The sequence below is a fragment of the Megascapheus bottae genome, chromosome 17, assembly GCF_031878675.1.
Source record: "Megascapheus bottae isolate mThoBot1 chromosome 17, mThoBot2.hap1, whole genome shotgun sequence".
Taxonomy (NCBI): Eukaryota; Metazoa; Chordata; class Mammalia; order Rodentia; family Geomyidae; genus Megascapheus; species Megascapheus bottae.
In genome coordinates, this window is record NC_143525.1 from 37,110,121 (window position 1) to 37,117,550 (window position 7,430).

Here is a 7,430-nt window from a genome sequence, read left to right on the forward strand (position 1 = left end):
GCTACCATGGGCAGAGCATATACTCTACTTGATCATCCTCTTTTTTTCTTTTTTTCCTTTTTTTTTTTTTTGGTTGGTCGTAGGACTTGAACTTTGGGCCTGGGCGCTGTCCGTGAGCTGTTCATCTCAAGGCTATTACCCTACCCCTTGAGCCACAGTGCCACTTCCAGCTTTCTGGTGGTTAATTGGAGATAAGAGTCTCATGGACTTCTGTGCCTGGGCCAGCTTTGAACCGCAATCTCAGCTTCCTGAACAGCTAGGATTATAGGTGTGAGCCATCAGCGCCCCAGCTGATCATCCTCTTTATATGCAGAAAAGGCCTGAGGTCAAAGTGTGCATGGAAATGGATCAGCAAACACACACACACACACACACACACACACACACACACACACACACACACACACACACACGTGCATGGACCCAGAGACTGCAGTCAAAGGCTTTCTAGGAACCTGGGGTTACAGGTATGTACCACCACACCTAGCCTGAAGTTCAATCATTTACTTATTTACTTACTTTTTACTGAGTATTGGACCCAGGGCCTTGGATTTATTAGTGGAGTATTGTACCCCTCAAGTTACATGTGCCCCAAGCCCTGGAAAGGAAATATTTGTATCTCCTGTTAATGTGACCAGTAAGGACCACCCAGAAGTTGGAGTGTTGCCAATCACAGCCAGCCCTGAAAGAAGGGGAGAAACAAGTCTTGGCAGAAGCACAAAGTGTACTAGGAGGCAGAAATAGCAGATGTCCAAGACAATGACAGATTCAAGAAGGAGCCAAGAAAACAAAACATCCCCAGATTCTGTTCGATCTGTGAGCTCATTTGGTCCAGTCTCTCAACCCAAGAAGTACTACCCAACCTCCACGCACACACTTTCAAAACAGGATGCTTGTTACCTCCAAGACAACCCATGTCCTTTATTTAGGACATGGCCTCTGTGCAGCAGCTTTCCCTGTGTGACAGGCTGGAGGGTCACCCCCTGCCCTGTGCTTCTGCCCTTCCCCCACCCCCAGGCTCCAAGCCAAGCCAGGATATAGAAGAAGGACGGCTTTGGTAAGATGAAGACAAGTAACAGATGCTTTGTTAAGAGTTGTCTAGTGAAGCTACACTGCAAGAAACAATTCACTTTAGAAAGACATAGAATGGTCTGACTGGCAAATATTTCCCTTGGAGGGAACTAAAACCCTCCCCATTACATCCAACTACCTTCACTTGTGCTGACAGAAAAGGCAGAAAGAACCATTTGGCCAGAAAGCCTGGGAAAAGAAAGCAAATGGGTAAAGTGACCCAGGAGCTGGGGAGAGGATAGAAGAAGAAAGATTTCCACTGTCTGTAGAGTTAGACCAATGGAAAAAAGGTGATGTTTTCTCTACCATTTTTAAAGTTTGGACTCTACAGACTATAGATTTCGGGGTGGTTTAGTTGGTGGTGGTGCTTTTGTTTTTGTCTTACAAGAATTTTACCAGCAGGGTGGCTAGTGCCTGTAATCCTAGCTATTCAAGAGGCTGAGATCTAAGGATCAGATCAGGGTTTAATGCCAGCCTAGGAAGGAAAGGCCACGAGACACTTATCTCTAATAAAACTAAAAAACTAGAAGCAGAAGTGCAGCTCAAGGGATAGAGCACCAGCCTTGAGTGGAAAAAGCCAAGTGAGAGTGCTAGGCCCTGAGTTCAAGCCCCAATACTGGCACACTGGCACACACACACACACACACACACACACACACACACACACACGCAAAGATACTTTGCCTTCCTACCTAGCTTTTCAAATGGGGCGACAGGGAGGGTATGTGCGCTATGCTCACCTTTAGCTGCAGCCAGCCCTGATTGCATGTGTGTAGAAACCATTTGTGGAGCCAGACTGAGAGGCAGGCCAGCATGACCCTCAGGCTTAGTCCTCAGGCGTCTCAAGGTAGCTCTGGTCTTCACCCGTGCATCCACACACAAAGGGCATGATGTCACTTGTCCTTTCTCCTGCCAGCCTGGTGAGGCCCTCACGTGGGAATGTAAAAATACTTCTCACCAGCCCTCCAGGATGTTGGTGGACTGTTTTCACAGTAAACATGAGAATCACAGTGCAGCCTGAGGCCTGGCACCAACTTTACCCAGCGTGAGACTGACAAGCACCCTGCAGTCAGCAGCTGCAGTCAGCTGAAATTGTGAAACCAGAGCACACAAGGGAAGACTGCTCTCCCAGAAGGAGAGATTTATTTTGTTGTCTAATATTGAAATACTTTAATATGCTTCCCAATAAATCGTCTGGTTCAAAAAGAACATGTAACAGATATATGCAATAAAGGTCTCTTTTTTTTAATGTTAGAGCATATACAGTTTTTATGAAACAAAACATCTGTTTCTATCTCCATTTAATAAGTGTTTAAGGAAGGCTGATTAGCTGAAGGGGGTACCCACATCTCTCAGTTCCCTGGCCTTGGCTTCAACAGCCATCGGAAGTAAAGAAGCTGTGTTATCATTAATGCCTCAGCCACAAAGCTAGGTGGCACCTGAGGTTGCTCAGCTACCATCTCCCAGTGTCACCACACGGCCTCCTGTGCCCAAAGGCAGTCTCCTCACCTCAGCCTCCTGCCTAGATGGTCACTGCCACCTGCTTCTCAGAGAGGGGCCCAGCATGGCAGTCCTCCAATGCTATGAGCCAGCTGGTCCCCACTGGGGGTTCCAGAGCCCTTAAGCCTGTCTGTGGAGAACTAGAGGTAGAGAAGCAGAGAGAGAAGACCCTTCAGTAGCTCTAGATCTCATCACTGTGAAGCCGGATAAACTAGGGAAAATGTGGTATGGTCAGCTAACAGCAAATACAGGAGATATTCCTTCCTATACCTCCCTTAAGATGAAGAGACCAAAGTCATTTAGAAGAAAATGAAACAGGATAACCTGAGGAAAATGAGGCCTGGTGAAGGCAACTCAGATGAATGATATTTAGAAACACAGAAGCACCAGCTTTACTTCCAAGACAGATAATCAGATACATCCCTTTCTGAGGGATGCATTCCTCGGCCCAAGAATTAACCCTTGTCTGACAGGATGTAGGCCTTCCTATGAAAAATGCTTCTCCACACTTAATCTACCTCCTGCCAGAAAATACAGATAGCAGAGTATCTCCTTATTTCAAGGATAAGGATCTGTTGTCCCAGCCACAGGGTGCATTTTTACCTGGCAACTCAGAAAATAACACGAGGTATGATTAGACTACCCTTCTACCTCTAAGCCCTGGCTTATTTATTTTTTATGCCAGTACTAAAGCTTGAACACCGGGGCCTTAGGCTCTTGCTTGGCTTTTTTTTGCTCAAGGCTGGCACTCTGTCACTTGAGCCACGCCTCTACTTGCTGGTTAATTATTGAGATAAGTCTCTTGGATTTGTCTGCCTGGGCTGGCTCTGAACTTCAGGATTCAGATCTCAGCCTCTTGAGTAGCTAGAATGACAAGCATGAACTACCAATACCTTAATAGTTGAGAGCATTTTTAAAAAATGAATAAAGGAAATCATGCTTTCTACGACAACATAAAAATCCCAGTCCTTGGGCTGGGAATGTGGCTCAGTGATGGAGTGCTTTCCTACCATTCATGAAGCGCTGGGTTTGATTCCTCACTACAACATACACAGAAAAGGTCAGAGTGGCGCTGTGGCTCCAGTGGTAGCATGCTAGCTTTGAACAAAAGAAGCACAGGGTCAGTGCTCAGGCCCTGAGTTCAAGCCCCAGGATTGGAAACTGCTGGTTAGTTATGTTTCCACCACGCCCGCCTGTCCTTCCAGCCAGGTCTACCAAATGTGCCTAGGTCCCAAGGGCTCCAGTTCCCATCCCATCCAATTCTAGGAAGTCTCGCCTTCCTCCCCAAGTGCTCCTGGACTCGCTGTGGAATGAAGACACACTCCCTCAGGCCGGCCTTGTCTTCCTGTCTGCCTCACCCACAGACTACTCAACGCTAGCTCTGGTTGTGCTCCTTCCCTGCAGCTTGCGGGTGACCCTCCTCATCCCTGGCACTGGCTCAGGCCCTTGCTGGGATTTATCATGATAGTATAAGATCAAATCCTTACTGCTGAAAACTACCCAAGTAACAGAGAAGATAGAAAAAAATCCCAGTGCTTCTCATTGAACAGTCTTGGTCTCCCAGGCCTCTGAAATCCACCGAGGTGCGGGCACACACACTTGCACACTTTTTTTTTTTTTTTTTTTGCCAGTCCTAAGCTTGAACTCAGGGCCTGAGCACTGTCCTTGGGTTTTTCCTCAAAGCTAGAGCTCTACCACTTGAGCCACAGCACCACTTCTGGCTTTTTTCTATGTATGGGGTACCGAGGAATCAAACCTGGATCTTGGTGCATGCTAGGCAAGCACTCTACCACTAGGCCAAACTCCTGGCGTCAACACCTCCCCCCCCCCAACACACACACATTTGAGGTGAGGAAAATTTCCAGTAAAAGAATGAAGGAATCCTTAATTTCCCAGTTCCCACATGACTTACAAGCTCTTGGAATCCACTATGAAAAACACTCTGGGGGGAGAGGGGGCAGGTCACAGAAAAAGGAAATTTATGGGCAAAGCCAGAAAGGATTTTTTAACAAGGCAGAAATAAAGAGGAGCCTCCTTGCCAGGCAAGAGGTAGGAGCAAAGAATCTGAACATGCTCTTCTCAGGTGTAGTTATGCCCTCTAGACTAAGCTAGGAAATCCAGGCTAGACTTTTCCTAGCTAAGTAATATGTCACCTGGCAACCTTTAATCAGCCTTGCTAAATCTCAAAGCAGGGAGACAATAGGTTGAGGGTAGGTCTAGTACCCAAAGCTTGGAGACAATGGCTATCACCTTTGTAGGCATTCCTAATTAGTCATCTAGGGAGATTGCAAGTCACTTAGCAGCTAAAGAAAGGGAGAGTACTGCAGGCCCTATGTTCAATTCCTTGCTGCTCCAGTTGTCACAGCTGCTTATTTTTCAATTTTTAAAAATTTTCTAACTCCCCTCATGTTACCTCATCCTGTGTATCTTGCTTCCACTTGCCACAGCAAGGAGGAAACTCAGAACCACCCTGGATCACCCCGGGCAGATACCAAGGGCAGAGAGACGGCCCTGATTATAGGGTGAGTACACACACCACTCCTTCCTCATTTCCCACAGCCCCTCCCCAATCCAGCCCTCCTTCTAGTCCCAGATCGCACTACATTCAGATGACCCGTGCTGCAGGATCGAATGTGTCCTGGGACACTTCCTAAGGACCTTTCCTGCTTGGCTTCTCTGGCTATGCCTATAATGATAGCTACTCTGGAGGCTGAGATCTGAGAATTGTAGTTTAAAACCAGCTGGGCAGAGAAGTCCCCATAAGACTCTTATCTCTAATAAACTACTCAGAAAAAGCACTAGCCTTGAGCACAAAGAAGCTCAGGGACAGTGCCCAGGTCTTGAGTTCAAGCCCCAGGACTAGAGAGGGGGTGGAGGGGAAGGGGAAGGGCAAGAGGGAGAGGGAGATGGAGGTGGAGAGGGAGAAAGGATGAGAGAGGGGAAGAGGGAGAGGGAGGAAGAGAGAGGGAGAGAAGGGAAGGAGAGGGAGGGAGGGAGGAAAGAAGGGAGAGGAAGGAAGGAAGAAAGGAAGGAAGGAAGGAAGGAAGGAAGGAAGGAAGGAAGAAAAGAAGGAAGGAAGAAAGGAAAGAAGGATGGATGGATCTAGGAGCTGGGAATGTAGTTGGATAATAAAGTGTCTGGAGTGTGCAAGATTCTGAGTTCAATTCCCAGCATTGCAAAAGAAAAGAATTCTAGAACACACACACACACACACACACACACACACACACACACACACGCACACACACACACCACAACACATGAAACAGAATACTGCAGTAGGAAAGAAATTTTATATCCTTTGTTCTTGTTCTGCTGTTTTTGGTTTTTGTTGTTGTTGTTTCTTGTCAGTCATAGGGCTTGAACTCAGAGCCTGGGCTCTATCCCTAAGCTTCTTCACTCAAGGCTAACTTTATTACTTAGAGCCACAGTGCCACTTTTGGTGATACAAGTCTCACAGGACTTTTCTGCCCAGGCTGGCTTCAAACTACAATCCTCATATCAAAGCTTCCTGAGTAGCTGGGATTATAGATGTGAGCCACTGGTGCTAATATATAGAATTTGTTTATTTTTGTGATGTGCTGGTACTAGAGCTTAAAATCGGGGCTTCTTGCTTTTTTTTTTTTTTCCCTCCTAGCCTTGGGGCTTAAACTCAAGGCCTGGAAACTGTCCCTGAGCTTCTTTTTTGTTCAAAGCTAGCACTCTACCACTTGAGCCACAGCACCACTTGCAGCTTTTTCTGTTGATGCAGAACTGAGGAATCATACCCAGGACTTCATGCATGCTAGACAAGTACTCTACCACTAACCCACAGCTCCAGCCCCCTTTCACTTTTAATGGGCTTTTCTGCTCAAGTTGTCACTCTCCACTTCTGGCTTTTGGGTGGTTAACTGGAGGTAGTAGTCTCAGCAACTTTTCTTCCCAGGCTGGCTTTGAACCTCAGTCCTCATATTTCAGGCTCCTGAGTAGCTAGGATTACTGGAGTAAGCCACCAGAGTCTGACTTTATTTTGTCATTTTAAAACAGGTTTAAATTAGGGAAGGAGTGATAAAGAAAGATCTTACAGGCAAGTGAGAACAAAGAACCTACATTAAAATGAGCTCAGATTTCTCACAATATCCAAAGAAGTAAATGTCAATTTATTTTTATCTTGACTCATCCTTAGAAATACTTTTCTCTAGAGCCTATTTATATATTTTTCTGAGACTGAATAAAGAACATAAAAAGAAACAAAATGTCCCTCTTCCAAGCATCTTTAGACACTCAGGATGCGGATGTGTCCTTACTCTGCTGGGTCCATGCTAGTATTTTCTACTCTTGTCTGTGTCATGCTGTGTTTTATAACTCAGTCCCCATTCATTAAATAGACTATGTTGTGGCTAGAGTTCCAATAACACTGGTCTAGAAAAACCTTAAGAAGAAGCCATATTGTTCCTCCTATATGAAGACAGAAACCTCAGGTGTGGAAGTTGCTTAAAAAACGAATCCCTCCTGAGTAGTTTAATTAACTTGAAGAGGCATGCTGAAAAAAAACAAGGGAAAAACTCAGATGTATGAATGAAAAATTCAAGAATGATACACTCCTGTAATCCAGGCACTTGAAAATCTGAGGCATGAGAACAAAAAGGCTGAGGTCAGTCCAGGCTATATAATGAGATCCTGTGCCAAAACAAAACAAACAAACAAAAAACTAAAGAATGAAAGAAGCAAAATCCATCCTGAAGCACCTGCTTGAGGTTTAGAAGGCTACATTTTCCTTTATGTTTTATTTTTTTATTTTTGGCCAATCCTGAGACTTAAACTCAAGGCTTTGTTTCTGTCCTTGAGCTTTTTTTTTTTTTTTTTTTTTTTTTTTTTAC